The sequence below is a fragment of the Schistocerca serialis genome, chromosome 2, assembly GCF_023864345.2.
Source record: "Schistocerca serialis cubense isolate TAMUIC-IGC-003099 chromosome 2, iqSchSeri2.2, whole genome shotgun sequence".
NCBI lineage: Eukaryota > Metazoa > Arthropoda > Insecta > Orthoptera > Acrididae > Schistocerca > Schistocerca serialis.
The window spans coordinates 38,534,246-38,549,850 of record NC_064639.1 but is presented as its reverse complement, the minus strand read 5'-3'; positions in this window follow the sequence as shown (position 1 = coordinate 38,549,850).

The window sequence follows — 15,605 nt, the reverse complement described above, 5'->3', positions numbered from 1 at the left end:
AAGCTGTGAGGACGGGGCGTGAGTCGTGATTGGGTAGCTCAGATGGTAGAACACTTGCCCGCGAAAGGCAAAGGTCCCGAGTTCGAGTCCCGGTCCGGCACACAGCTTTTATCTGCCAGAAAGTTTCAGGATCCTCAATATCTATGCGCCATTGACATTCCACCTTGTTTTCAGAGACAATCACATCTCCCTTCCTGGGTCGGCAGGGGTGACCAACTGCAGCCAGGCACCCAAGGACCAACTACCACGTCGCTCTCCGTGCGCGGCACTGGTGACAATTCTCCAGCACCTCCGCCTTGTGGATTCTTGGGAGCACGTTCATGGCGATCGTCTGCGGTTTACGCATTTCACTAGCCTTTCTTCCAGCCGACTCGATCGTGTTTTCATCTTCAGCGATATTGTCAGTGGGGTGCAGGCTACTGAAAATGGTTCAAATGACTCTGGGCACTACGTGACTTAACTTCTTAGGTCATCAGTCCCCTAGAACTTGGAACTACTTAAACCTAACTAACCTAAGTGTTGTGACTTGGCAAGACAGCCAAGCCACTATGAGAGGAAGCCGAGAGCCACGCGATTAAGCTCACGCAGGCTGACGTGAGGTCTGGAACAGTTAAAGGAATAGAGACTAGCAAAAAAGGTACGTAGCTTCTGGAATACTTAACTTTAATCCATTAATGGTGAACATCGGTCTTACGGTACATGCATCACAAGATAAATAGCAAATGATAATGGCGCCTTGCTAGGTCGTAGCAAATGACGTAGCTGAAGGCTATGCTAACTATCGTCTCGGCAAATGAGAGCGTAATTTGTCAGTGAACCATCGATAGCAAAGTCGGCTGTACAACTGGGGCGAGTGCTAGGAAGTCTCTCTAGACCTGCCGTGTGGCGGCGCTCGGTCTGCAATCACTGATAGTGGCGACACGCGGGTCCGACGTATACTAACGGACCGCGGCCGATTTAAAGGCTACCACCTAGCAAGTGTGGTGTCTGGCGGTGACACCACACTAAGGACATCACACACATCCATGCCCGAGGCAGGATTCGAACCTGCGACCGTAGCCGTCGCTCGGTGGCTACTGAAGTCTGGCCCTTTGCGTTCTCTGACCATGACGCATATATATGTGGCATCAGTCTCTGCTGCCAAAGGGCGTGGCGCGGCTGTGTACTAAGCAAACTTACTTCACCGGACTGCCGGCATATCATCGAGACCACGTGGGCAGCTTGTCGTCGGCGCCGTTATGCCTGCAGTCTACCAGTCTGACGTGTCTTGGTGGGTGCTCTGTGCAAAGCCTGCCCTCCGTAAGGTCTTGATTGGTTACGTAAGGGAGGTTGCGGTGTGGCGGCGACGGACTCAAGAATTTTGTTTCACCATTCTCCGGGAATGTACTATGATGTCGTAATTGCCAGGGCCATAGACGATAGTGAAACGTGCCAGGACACAGCTCACATCCTCTCTGATCATTACCTTAAAGGAGCTATGGTCAGGACGCGCACACACGATGGGTTAGTGAAAAAGCGTCCATCTACGTATCATGTCATAGCGAATCGACGCCACCGTCGGAGGAATTTGATTAATGTTCTTACGACCGATGGTAGGCAGCGTTTTGATACCCAACAGGATGTCGGGTGTGCCCTCCATGCACATTACGTTATGCTGTCCTCTGAACATCCTCAACACCCTGCCAACATTAGAAGACTAATGTCTGTATCTTGTTCATAACCTCTATCGTACTCAATCAACAACTGTTTTAAATATTAAAAATTATTGTGCTTACATGGATAACATAGTGTCGGGCAGGCAATTTCGAACGTTTCTTCTGATGTAACTTGTTTTTTGTTGACATACTCCGAATAAGCAAGAAGGGAAGAAGTGATGTGAAAAGCATGCTTTCGTAATCCATTCAGTTCCACTTTTATTGTATTTGTATCTATAGCAAATGAAGCTGGAGCTCCGAAACCAATGCTTATTTGCTTACTGGTAGTGATTCTCCTTCGTTACATTTTCCGCTTTCAGCTCGTATGCATTTCATTTTTAATGTGTACCTCCATGCATAATAGAGTTCTTGTTTTATTAGATTGTCAGTGCATCAGTTTCACTGTAGTTTACGCATCTTCTCACTTTGAGGTCTTAACTGTGATTCGTATTTCAGTGGGTGACCAATATTAGCAGTTTACAAGGCAAAAAACGATATAATTTTTTAAACAACTTCCAGCGTTGTGCTTACTTCTATAAATGTGATTAAGGGAATGGTCTCAAACGTTTAGACTCCCGTAAAATGGATATTTTGCTTTAACATGAGTGTAAGTCATTTTTTTAGTAACTAAGGCCTAACCTGCGTACCATACAGGCCTATCTTTCCAGTGGTAGCCTATTTGCTTCTTTACCGGCAATACTTCTCGCCAGAAACTCTGTCAGTTTTTTAGGAGTAAATAAACATATCGCAATTGGAATGTACATTTACTTCGATTCTCTGGTTAATTTTACTTTTTAATTTCATTTTGAGGTTTTCAAAGTGCAGAAGTCTATTAGCATATTTTCTGATATACCAATAGTTAGTTTGGTAGTTTCATGGCCCACGTATCATTTACACAATAAATGTTGCTAATGTTGAACGAGTCATTTTATATTAACATCCATTTTTTTGTATATGCTTCCATGCTGATCATTTATTAGATTCTTTCTTATTTTTTAATTAAAAATTGTTAGTCAGTAATTCCTAGTCATAACAGATAACTTCTGCAGAGGAGGAGAAGTTATCTCAAATGCTTATATCCCAGTAAAGTGGATATTTTGCTTTAACATGCATGTAAGTCAACATTACAATAATAGATAACTTCTGGGAATAGGAGCAGTTGTCAAATGGAAACATTTTCAGTTTAGTTTCAGATTTTACTTTGCTGCCTGTCAGACATTTTTTATATCACTTGGTAAGTGATCAAAACTTTTGGTTGCAGCATTGTGAATCCCTGTTCGTGCTACAGACAACCTTAAAGTGGCATAAAGAATTTAATATTTTTCTCCTGGTATTGTAATTATGTATATCCTTGTTCTTGTTGAAGTGCAGTGGACTATTTAAAAAAAATTCACTCGTCGAGCAGCAGGCAGGAATGACAAAAAGAGTGCTCATATGAGTTTTCGACTAACCCTGCTTCGGGAAGGAAGCAAACCGCACTCACACATACTAGGGCCTTCAAATGAAACCCGGTCAATAGCGTAAAGAAACGGTGACAATTTTATTAACTCAAAAATGTAGTTACACACAGTACACATACTCAAAAATGGTCGCCAAAACTGCTGGCACATTTATCCCATTGCGACACTAGGCGGTCGATTCCACCATTGAGGAAGCTAGTAGGCTGCTGTCGGATCCAGGCTTGGACCCAATCCCATACTTCGTCGTCCGTTGCGGATCGATGTCCGCGAATAGCTTGTTTTAGAGGTCCAAGCACAAGAAAGTCGGGATCGAAACTGCTGCCATTCGTCTTCAAGGCATTGGCCGTGAGTGGGCGAGCATTATCATACAGGATGATAACGCCATTAGAAAATGTGGCGGTACGCCACTTAACGTGATAAAAATGATGTTAAATAACTTCGAAAAGATACCAAAACTGACGTCGTAACGAAATATGGTACTGTGTGAACTTTCAAAGATATAAATATTATCTCTTCTCAGAGAAATAACAAAGACTCCGTAATCAATTAATACGATCTGAGAATGTAACGGCAATCTTTGTGTTTTTGCAAAAACATTCCTTCTCTTCCCTTTTTTGTAGTGTAAGAAGCCATTTTGTGACGAGGCATGAAAAGTATAATTTTCATGTAGTATTTAGCGTAAATATAATCAAATATTACTTAAAAGTGTTGTCAATTTTTATATACAACACCTCCTATATTTATGAAGTGGTGAAATTAATTTCTTTATGCAAATTCTATAGATGAACGTTGGTGCAGAGGTCAGGGCCGTTGTTCTAAATGATAACGACCCAGAGTCGTAACAAATACCTTAATATTCTCTAGTTTTGACAAATAAAAACAAATGTAGGAGATTTCTCTTGATTAGCGGTTCTACCTTTGCAACAATAAAAGTAATCAATATTTCCAATATCGAATCATATTTGAGTACACTGAGTTCAGTAAATTTTTTCGGTCCTCGCTTAACGACATCGCGAGAATCTCCTTAGTCTTGCATTATCCGAAAAGAAAAAATATAAGTAAAAATCAACTTTAACACCAAATACAGTCATATCGCTGGAATTTAGTTACATATTGGACCACAAGTTTAAGGCCCTGAGATAGAAAACGTTGTATGCTTACGCCATACACCCTGAGACAGAAATACCAGTATGCTTTAATCGTTCGCATAACTTCGAGTTATACATTGTCATGTGTGTGTCGTGGCTTCTTATACTATAAAAAACACAGTGTCGGGCAGATTACCTGAAAGAAGCACCACAACTGAGTCACTGATGTAAATAATTTTCCATTTGTGATGCAGGCACAACTTTAACTTGTCATAATACATAAAAACCAATACATAAAGCACCGCCAAAACAACATGCCTCGGCGTTTCGTCTTGATGGTTCTGTGAAGTGGCTTCATAGAACTAGGCATTAATGGTGGATACCCGTTCCAGGAACTAGACAAGCAGTGGGCACTTGTGGTCAAAAAAGGACATCATGATCTTACCACAACGGATCTGCACGGCCTTTGATTTCTTTGGAGGTGGTGAAGTCGCATGTCTCCACTGCTTTCTCTGAAGCTTGCTTTCCGGTTCAAAATGTTGACACCATGTTTTGTAACCTGTGACAATACGCGACAGAAAGCCGTATGCCTCCTCATGATAACGTTGCACGCTACGGTCGCGGGTTCGAATCCTGCCTCGGGCATGGATGAGTGTGACGTCCTTAGGTTAGTTAGGTTTAAGTAGTTCTAAGTTCTAGGGGACTGATGAGCACAGCAGTTAAGTCCTATAGTGCTCAGAGCCATTTGAACCATTTGACAACGTTGCAGATGACTCAAAGATAACGCCATTCGAGTACGGCGCTGTTCGGCGGTCAGTTGGTGGGGAACCCACTGCGCACAGATTTTTCGAAAGTTCAAGTGTTGATGCATTGTTGTGTGGGCAGTGTCCACGCTAATACCCAGTAACCGATGGATCTCGTCCACGGTGGTTCTGTGGTTGTCCAAGACCGAAGCATTAACTTCCGCAACCATTTCCGGTGAAATAACACAATGAGCCTGTCCAGGACGAGCATCGTCTTGCAGCGACTCTCGACCCTGAAGGAATCGTTTGCGCCATTTCTCAACACTTGAACGGCTCGGACTGTACTCACCGTACACGGCCTTCATCTGTCTTAACATTTCACGGCCTCCAACTCCCTCCGCCGCCAAAAATAGAATCACTGCTCGTTGGTCCTGCTTATTCGCCTGCATGTTCGGTAGTGGCCGATACCTCGTGTGACCACCTTCTCTTCGAAGTGAAACCACACTGGCGCTGTGCAACATCAAACGGTGCGCACGCGTCAGTCTCTCTACCAGTAGATGGCGCCACCATACCTGTAGTTACGTGGGGCCACCTTACGTGTAAGGCGAACGTAGACGCTCTGTCTAGGTTTCATTTGAATGAACCTCTTACATACAATCAAACACACACACACACAAATGACTGCTGTCTCCGGTTGTTCTAACCATAATCTTTTTTAAGGAACGAATAAATGTGAAGTATGAATAATTATCGGCGAGTGGGATTTAAGTTATAGGATGCTTCACCAACAACCATAGCAATCAGGTAGCCGTGTGTCGTGCGGGGATGAGGGCGTTGATACAGTGTGGCTCGGATGTCGGTGTGTTTGTGGTTTGGAAGGCAGCAAAAAGTAAACAGCGGAACCGTAATTCATGTTGTTGTTGTTGTGGTCTTCAGTCCTGAGACTGGTTTGATGCAGCTCTCCATGCTACTCTATCCTGTGCAAGCTTCTTCATCTCCCAGTACCTACTGCAACCTACATCCTTCTGAATCTGCTTAGTGTATTCATCTCTTGGTCTCCCTCTACGATTTTAACCCTCCACGCTGCCCTCCAATGCTAAATTTGTGATCTCTTGATGCCTCAAAACATGTCCTACCAACCGATCCCTTCTTCTAGTCAAGTTGTGCCACAAACTTCTCTTCTCCCCAATCCTATTCAATACCTCCTCATTAGTTACGTGATCTACCCACCTTATCTTCAGCATTCTTCTGTAGCACCACATTTCGAAAGCTTCTATTCTCTTCTTGTACAAACTAGTTATCGTCCATGTTTCGCTTCCATACATGGCTACATTCCATACAAATACTTTCAGAAACGACTTCCTGACACTTAAATCTATTCTCGATGTTCATGCCCCTCGACTCTTATAATTGCCATCTGGTTTCTGTACAAATTGTAAATAGCCTTTCGCTCCCTGTATTTTACCCCTGCCACCTTCAGAATTTGAAAGAGAGTATTCCAGTTAACATTATCAAAAGCATTTTCTAAGTCTACAAATGCTAGAAACGTAGGTTTGCCTTTTCTTAGTCTTTCTTTTAAGATAAGTCGTAAGGTTAGTATTACCTCACGTGTTCCAACATTTCTACGGAATCCAAACTGATCTTCCCCGAGGTCCACATCTACCAGTTTTTCCATTCGTCTGTAAAGAATTCGTGTTAGTATTTTGCAGCTGTGACTTATTAAACTGATAGTTCGGTAATTTTCACATCTGTCAACACCTGCTTTCTTTGGGATTGGAATTATTATATTCTTCTTGAAGTCTGAGGGAATTTCGCCTGTCTCATACATCTTGCTCACCAGATGGTAGAGTTTTGTCATGATTGGCTCTCCCAAGGCCACCAGTAGTTCTAATGGAATGTTGTCTACTCCCGGGGCCTTGTTTCGACTCAGGTCTTTGAGTGCCCTGTCAAACTCTTCACGCAGTATCTTATCTCCCATTTCGTCTTCATCTACATCCTCTTCCATTTCCATAATATTGTCCTCAAGTACATCGCCCTTGTATAAACCCTCTATATACTCCTTCCACCTTTCTGCCTTCCCTTCTTTGCTTAGAACTGGGTTGCCATCTGAGCTCTTGATATTCATACAAGTGGTTCTCTTCTCTCCAAAGGTCTCTTTAATTTTCCTGTAGGCAGTATCTGTCTTACCCCTAGTGAGACAAGCCTCTACATCCTTATATTTGTCCTCTAGCCATGCCTGCTTAGCCATTTTGCACTTCCTGTCGATCTCATTTTTGAGACGTTTGTATTCCTTTTGCCTGCTTCATTCACTGCATTTTTATATTTTCTCCTTTCATCAATTAAATTCAATATTTTTTTCTGTTACCCAAGGATTCCTATTAGCCCTCGTCTTTTTACCTACTTGATCGTCTGCTGCCTTCTCTACTTCATCCCTCAGAGCTACCCATTCTGCTTCTACTGTATTTCTTTCCCCCATTCCTGTCAATTGTTCGCTAATGCTCTCCCTGAAACTCTGTACAACCTCTGGTTCTTTCAGTTTATCCAGGTCCCATCTCCTTAAATTCCCACCCTTTTTCAGTTTCTTCAGTTTCAATCTGCAGTTCATAACCAATAGATTGTGGTCAGAATCCACATCTGCCCCTGGAAATGTCTTACAATTTAAAACCTGGTTCCTAAATCTCTGTCTTACCATTATATAATCTATCTGATACCTTTTAGTATCTCCAGGATTCTTCCAGGTATACAACCTTCTTTTATGATTCTTGAACCAAGTGTTAGTTATGATTAAGTTATGCTCTGTGCAAAATTCTACAAGGCGGCTTCCTCTTTCATTTCTTCCCCCCAATCCATATTCACCTACTATGTTTCCTTCTCTCCCTTTTCCTACTGACGAATTCCAGTCACCCATGACTATTAAATTTTCGTCTCCCTTCACTACCTGAATAATTTCTTTTATCTCGTCACACATTTCATCAATTTCTTCATCATCTGCAGAGCTAGTTGGCATATAAACTTGTACTACTGTAGTAGGCATGGGCTTTGTGTCTATCTTGGCCACAATAATGCGTTCACTGTGCTGTTTGTAGTAGCTAACCCGCACTCCTATTTTCTTATTCATTATTAAACCTACCCCTGCATTACCCCTATTTGATTTTGTATTTATAACCCTGTAATCACCTGACCAGAAGTCTTGTGCCTCCTGCCACCGAACTTCACTAATTCCCACTATATCTAACTTTAACCTATCCATTTCCCTTTTTAAATTTTCTAACCTACATGCCCGATTAAGAGATCTGACATTCCACGCTCCGATCTGTAGAACGCCAGTTTTCTTTCTCCTGATAACGACGTCCTCTTGAGTAGTCCCCGCCCGGAGATCCGAATGGGGGACTATATTACCTCCGGAATATTTTACCCAAGAGGATGCCATCATCATTTAATCATACAGTAAAGCTGCATGTCCTCGGGAAAAATTACGGCTGTAGTTTCCCCTTGCTTTCAGCCGTTCGCAGTACCAGCACAGCAAGGCTGTTTTGGTTAATGTTACAAGGCCAGATCAGTCAATCATCCAGACTGTTGCCCCTGCAACTACTGAAAAGGCTGCTGCCCCTCTTCAGGAACCACATGTTTGTCTGGCCTCTAAACAGATACCCCTCCGTTGTGGTTGCACCTACGGTACGGCCATCTGTATCGCTGAGGCACGCAAGCCTCCCCACCAACGGCAAGGTCCATGGTTCATGGACATGTATACAGAAGAAACTATTGCATGAACGGCTCCACTTACGAATGAAATGTGATTCGTCTAAAACCTTACATAGATCAGTAAACCCGTAAACGACGCAAGCTGGCATTTTTAATGAAACAACTACGTCTCCGCACAATAAAAGCACACGATCCTATTTGGGATACGACTACAAAAGTCTATATATATTCCCAACGGTCAAAACCGGTCACGGGCACATCAGATTGACATCACGGGGAAGTATGACCGCGGTGAGCCATGAAAGTATAAATGCGTTGAACCTAATGTTCTGGGCTATTTAAGATAGCGGACGTCTGTTTCAAGCCCACGTCTGCCACTCTGCGCATCTGCAATAACATCTCTGCGTCGGCCGCCACTCAGGGATGCTGGCGTAGTCTAACATGTACAGTCGCGGCGTTCACTTTTGTGAAAATTGTTCAGTCCGACAGTCGATGCGGCACTAACGCCCTAAGAGGCGAGGAACCATCCGCAAAATTGAAGTTCCTTTTTAATTACTTTTCCAGTTAATCAAGGACATATTCATTACATTTTTGCTTTACAGCAGTAGTAAATTATCAACAGACATGAATGATCATAAAATACGTGTAAAAACAGCCAGTCTTCCTAATTCAGTGACATAAGCTACAACTACATGACGAAAAAATACTTTCGAGTGTATGTATAACTGCAGCTTACTCCGCTGAAAACAAGAGAATATAAACACTTATTTCATGCAAAACCTAAAAAAAAGTTATGTCTTCTTCTTGTTGTTGCTGGAATTTATTGCGCTACAGACGCTCCAGTTTATAAAAACCATTATACTGACCAATATAAACAATTACTACTCGCTTTCGCTTTTACAAGATCTCCCCGAACTCAATAGTGTAACTTGCTTGTCGCTTGGCGCTCTGCAATCGCGTTGGGTAACAAATAAGAGGCGGAGTGTCACGACTTGTATGTTGGACTGTGGGTGTTGTTCGCAGACAGACAGTCCACATTGTATAATCGAGAAGTGAGCCACGGCTGGGAAAGCGGCATGGGAAAAGTTTTGGAAACTTGTATTTATTACGGAAACTTATTTTAGAATATGAACTGAGATATATGTACTGCGAGAGAGACACATTTTCTTGGTTGATGACTTCATAATAAGGTAATAATAAATTTTACTTGCCTTAATTAGGTGACGGGAAAGGCGAATTCTACCAATCCAGCCTTTTGTAATCTACTTTGAACATATATATTTTGTAATAATAGTTTCAACACGACACTACTGAACAAACAACTTTAATGTATTTTCATAGTTTGTCATTTCACTGCAATTCTTGATTATAATTTACAAAAGTGATACGATTTTTCTAAATTTCCAATAAACTTTTTAAAGGAATGAGTATTATCGTAATTTACCTCGTAATCATCCATTTGTAAATATTTGCCATTCATTAGATAAAGTCACACAATTGCAGTTTAAAATGCAGACGCATTACGTGGACTCACTGCACACGAATTTCAGCTGTAGTTAGTTTGCCGCTCAGTAAGTAAGACATGCCTTTTTAGTAGCTTTCAATAGCAGCAGCAGAGCACCTTCCCGAGCGTTCTTCATTGCGAAAGGTAAAGCAAAAGAGAGAAAAAAGAAATTACATTTTAGATTCCAAGGGACTTACTTTCACACGAACAGAAATCAGTTAACGTTTTGTCAAATTTCGTGTCGGGGAAGAAAACAAGTATGAAATAGTGTGTTACGATTTATGAATAGAACTTCGGTAGAATCCGGATTCCTTTATTAGGCGACTCAGTACGCTATCTTGGACACGCAATCAAATTAGATTCTGTTTCCTTTTACAGTCTACAATAAACGCAGCTTCGCAAATAACCTTTCAGGCAATCCAAGCAAAGCGATTTCCAGTGAAAGGTGAATAAATAGAAACTATCAGTAAAACTTATTATAAATTTTTAAAGAACCATTCAATATGTTATTCTGTGGTTATAATTAAACTTTCCCTATCTAAACACATTATAACGCGGAAAGTAATTGCCGTACAAGTACCAAACTTGGTAGCGTTTTTTGTTAGGGAAGTGAAGAAGTATGAAACAGAGTGTTACGATTTGTAAAGGGACCTTTGCTAGAAACTGGATTCCTTTATTAGGCCACTCAGTACGCTATCTTGGACATCATGCAATCAAATTAGCTTCTGTTTCGTTTCATTGTCAACAATAAACGCAGCTTCCCAAATTACCTTTCAGGCAATCCAAGCAAAGCGATTTGCAGTGAAAAATGAATAAATACAAACTATCAGTAAAACTTATAATAAAATTTTAAAGAACCTTTTAATATGTTATTCTGTGGTTATAATCAAATTTTCCCTATTTAAACACGTTATAACGCAGAAAGTAATTCCGTACGAGTACCAAACTTGGTAGCATTAATGTACAGAGTATGGGGTATATGATTTTCATGCATCACAGCGACACCGTCCAGTTTCAACTATGGCCACCAGCTGCCGTGATCAGTCATTGTGATTCATACTCTCACACACCTCACCAGTCGCAGTGGACTTATTGATGTGTCAACATGAATTTGGACGAAATTAGCAGGGCATTATTGGTGAAGCTCTATTATCAAAACAACAGTAACGCTGCAGCTGCACTTCGAGAATATCACCCGCTGAAAGGGTTACGGAAGCTCCACGTGCTGTGCGGAGGATGTGAAACATGTTCAAATCAACTGGAGAACTGGGCATCACTCTGGGGAGAGGCCGATGACCGGCTGCACCACTGGTGGTTGATGAAATCGCTGTTTCTGTGGTAGACAACGCTGAGCGCAATTCCTTATCGTCAGGCTGTGCGCTTGCTGTATCACGACAGTTGAACATCCCGTGGTCCGTTGTACAGAAGGTACTTCGAAACATTCTGAAATGGTATCCGTACAAGAGCTATATTGTTCAACAGTTTGGACAGCAGGACGCACAACGACGTATTGACTTCGGTCTCAAATTTCTCGCAAGGATTGAAGTTGACGAGGGCTGGCGCTGGATCACCCTATGGACAGAGGAAGCTCATTTTCTCTAAAGGGTGAGGTGAACACACAGAACTGCCGACTGTGGAGATCTTCACCTCCAGTCACTGCGCATGAAATTCCTCTGTTTGGTGAACGTGTCAACGAATTGTGTGGCTTCACGGCTACGTTCTTCGTTGGCCCACTCTTTTTTGGACAGGTTGGTGCTCAAGGACCAAAGATATGCACTGTGACTGGCAAGCGTTACTGCGACATGCTTCGCCAGCATGTCGTACCCGCGATACAGAAGAGAGACGCGCAGAATTCGACAGTTTTCATGCAAGATGAGGCCACACCGCACGTCGCTCGTGAAGTTCACCAGCTTCTCTGAAACACATTTGGAAACGACCGAATTATCAGCCGACCGTTTCCAAATGCTTGGCCGGGACGATCACCTGATCTCACTCACTCCATGTTGTTTCTGCTTACGGGGCTATACCTGAAGGACAGGGTTTACGAGGGGAACACTCACACATGTGCTGATATGAAGTGCAGCGTATCAACAGAGGTAGCCAGCACACCTGCGGACTAGCTTCGTTGTGCTGAGCAGATGGGCGCCGTATTGAGGCCCTTTTGTAGCAGCAATGGTACCGACTTGTAATCGTATGGTGTCTCGTAGCAGCACAATGAAAGTGTTTCAATTGTACTGATTCTGCATTATTTCTCTTCCCCATGTCACTGACATAAATGCTACCAAGTTTGGTACTCGTACGGTAATTAGCTTCTGTGTTTTAATGTGTTAAACAGGGAAAGTTGAACTACGAGGTTCACTCCAAAAGAAATGCACACTGTTTTTGTAAAAATATAGTTTTCATTACGCATGTGTGAAAGTTTTACAGTGTGTAGATACATCCTTCCCACTTGTTTTCAAACTTAGTTCAACCTGTTCCTGTGAGTGGCGCCGTCACAACATGTCTTCTAAATGGCTGCTACACTTGACGTTCGTCAGAAGCAACGTGCTGTCAAAAAATTCCTGTGCTCTGAAAACGAGACATTGGGAAACATGCACAAGAGGTTGAAAAGGTGTACGGAGATGCTGGTGTCGATCGCAGTACAGTTAGCAAGGAGGTTACGTGATGTGTACATAGTTCCTCGTAATCAGCGCGTACACAACTTTCCCACTAGAGGGCGCCCCGCTAAGCACAACTGCGCAGGCGCAGCGCTCGTCCGTCTCCGCACTACGAGATGGCGCTTTGTTAGAGACGGGCCAAATTCTGCTTCCGCCGATCCGAGTATTAATATGTAATGGAGCCAGTGATATTGCTGCTAACGTGAACCTTTTCTCACACTTGCGCAGTGATACCTGAACGCGCGAGGTATTACAACGAGTGTACAGACCTGCAATTAGTCAGTCTGCATTAGTCTGCATTAGTCTATAGTCAAGTTTCAGTTTGCGCCTAATGCGATTATCATATTACTGTACATAGCCATGAAGAGAAATGTATAGACACTTTGTCAAGTATCAGAGATATGTGAGAATAAGATTAACGTACCAAGACCAAAGGAAATAGCATCCAGAACCAAGTTAAGTTATTTTTATGCTTGTTATTATTTTAACAAATGTGTGTGAAAATTAATCAAGTTCTGTTTAAAGTTGGTCACTGTCAATCTGCTACTCTAAGCGTGCAAGTGACATTTCTATCGTCTGACCTAACGGCAGAAGATAAACACGCCACGATATGACCACGAGACATATTGCTGACACTCGCCTACTTCGTTAGAGCGACAAGTCAAATAATCTGATGGTGTGTGTACCGAAGGAGTTGCAGCTGAGCAGCGGACCCGCGCCCACCTCTGGTGAAGCGCGCTACCTGCTCTAGGCGTGAAGAAGAGCTGCGAAGCCGTGCTCTGCCTGTGACGCGACGCTAGCGCAAATTGTCGTGTGTCGTTTTTACGACTCTGCAAATTGTCGTGTTATCTAGCGTCACAGCATGGGCAGAAAAGCACAGAAGAAGAAGACAGTCGCTGAGAAGAAGCCGCCGACGCCGCAACCCAGCAGGAATGCGGATCGGAAGCGTGAAGAATTTCATGTACCTGGGCCCCCTCTGTACATCCAGTGGACTAGAGGGTCATGGACTGAGATATATGATGTTACAGGCAGCTGCTGCAGCGAAGAGTTTGGCGTCGAGTCACTTGACTCAGGCGCCATCATACAACTAGAGGCAGCGAATGCGGCCGACCACCGCGCACTGAAGAGCGCCGTGGCCGCCCACATTGTGGATCCACCCAGCATGGAGAAGACGACGGCGCCAAGGCAGCGCGAGAAGCAATCCGAGGCCCTGATCAGGGGGCTGCCTCGGATTATCGACGAGGAGACAGTCCAGCAAGGGCTGACACAAGCAGGATTCCGGGGTGCAACTATCAAGCTGGACAGCCGGACGAACAGGCAGAGGCCGCAGTTGTTCATCGTCGCAGTGGGTACTGCGACGGACAGCGGCGACATCTTCGGGTTAAGGAAGCTCCTAGGCTTCCCTGTGACAGCAGAAGCTCTCCCCCCCGGGCACGAACCCTAAGCCACAGTGCTTCAGGTGCCATGCCGAGGGGCACGTGGCCAAATACTGCCGCAACTCACCACGATGCTGGCGCGCACGACACCCGCGACTGTGACAGAAGAAGAGAAGCAGCGCCCACCTGTGCTCGCTGCGGCGGCTCACACGTGGCCAACTGGCGTGGCTGCCCGGCTTTTACCGGTGGTGGCTGCGCCGGCGAGAAGGCACAACCTGAGGGACGACGACGAGGGCGCCGCAAGCGCCGCCGTAAGAAGACTGAGCCGGAAGGCGAGAAGACTGCTCCCACTGCCAACAGGTGGCCGGAGTATCGCACCAGTGAGAGTGGGGCGGTGGACCGGCCGCCGACGGCGACCGAGCGGGCGCCGCGAGTGCAGGAGATGCGTGCCATGCCGGCGGCCGCGGCGGAGGAGGCGATTGCGGCCTTCAAAGCCGCCACGGAAGAGGACAGGCCGGCCTTCGAGGCCACCCTGACCGCAGAGACGACGGAGGCATGCCACCTGCTGCGGCAGCTGCGCTCGCAGATGGCCCGAGACATCCGGGCAGACGCAGCAGGCAGAGAAGAGACGTCAGCCGCCGCTCCCCCGACGCAGCAGCCGGCGGCAGGACACACCGCGGCGGACACTCCGAGGAGGAAGAAGACGGAACGCGCCGCACCGACACCGAAGCCCATCGGCTCCGAGCAGCTCGGCTCCGAAGAGTGGACAATCACGGCGATGAGGACGCTCAAGGACCTGGGCTACGTCATCCACAACACGGGGAAGACGCAGCCACGGCCCTCACTCAGCCTCTCCGCACGGCCGACGAGCGAGAAGTGGTGCCGCTACGCGGTCACTCGTCTCCGAGCACTTGGCTACGACGCACGCCCGCCAGAAGCCGATGGACGACCTGGGCCCTAGACCGCGGCATGTCACCACTGACAACGCGGCAGGGGCTCACTCAGTGCTGCAGCACCGTCTAGGACTGATCTCTTATGACGAAACTTGGCATGACACGGTATCCGATTGCATGATACACGCTTTTTAACATAACCTATCCTTGCATGACATATCGTAGTCAGCAAGACATCCGCTACTGCTCTTACTACCTGACCTAACTATCGCAGAGGTTTTTTTCCCTTGGCGCTTGCGTTGGCACTTTTTTCCCTCTGCCCTTAGAAACCGCTATCCTTCGTTCGATTTTCGACCCAATCTGTCTCCAGATGAGCTCGTATAAATGGCTAATCTTAGCCAGACGTACGCAAACATCGCAGTACCGACATCCTGCGACACCTCACATTACTGAATACTAACCCTTATGCAGAGATGGCAGTAGACCCT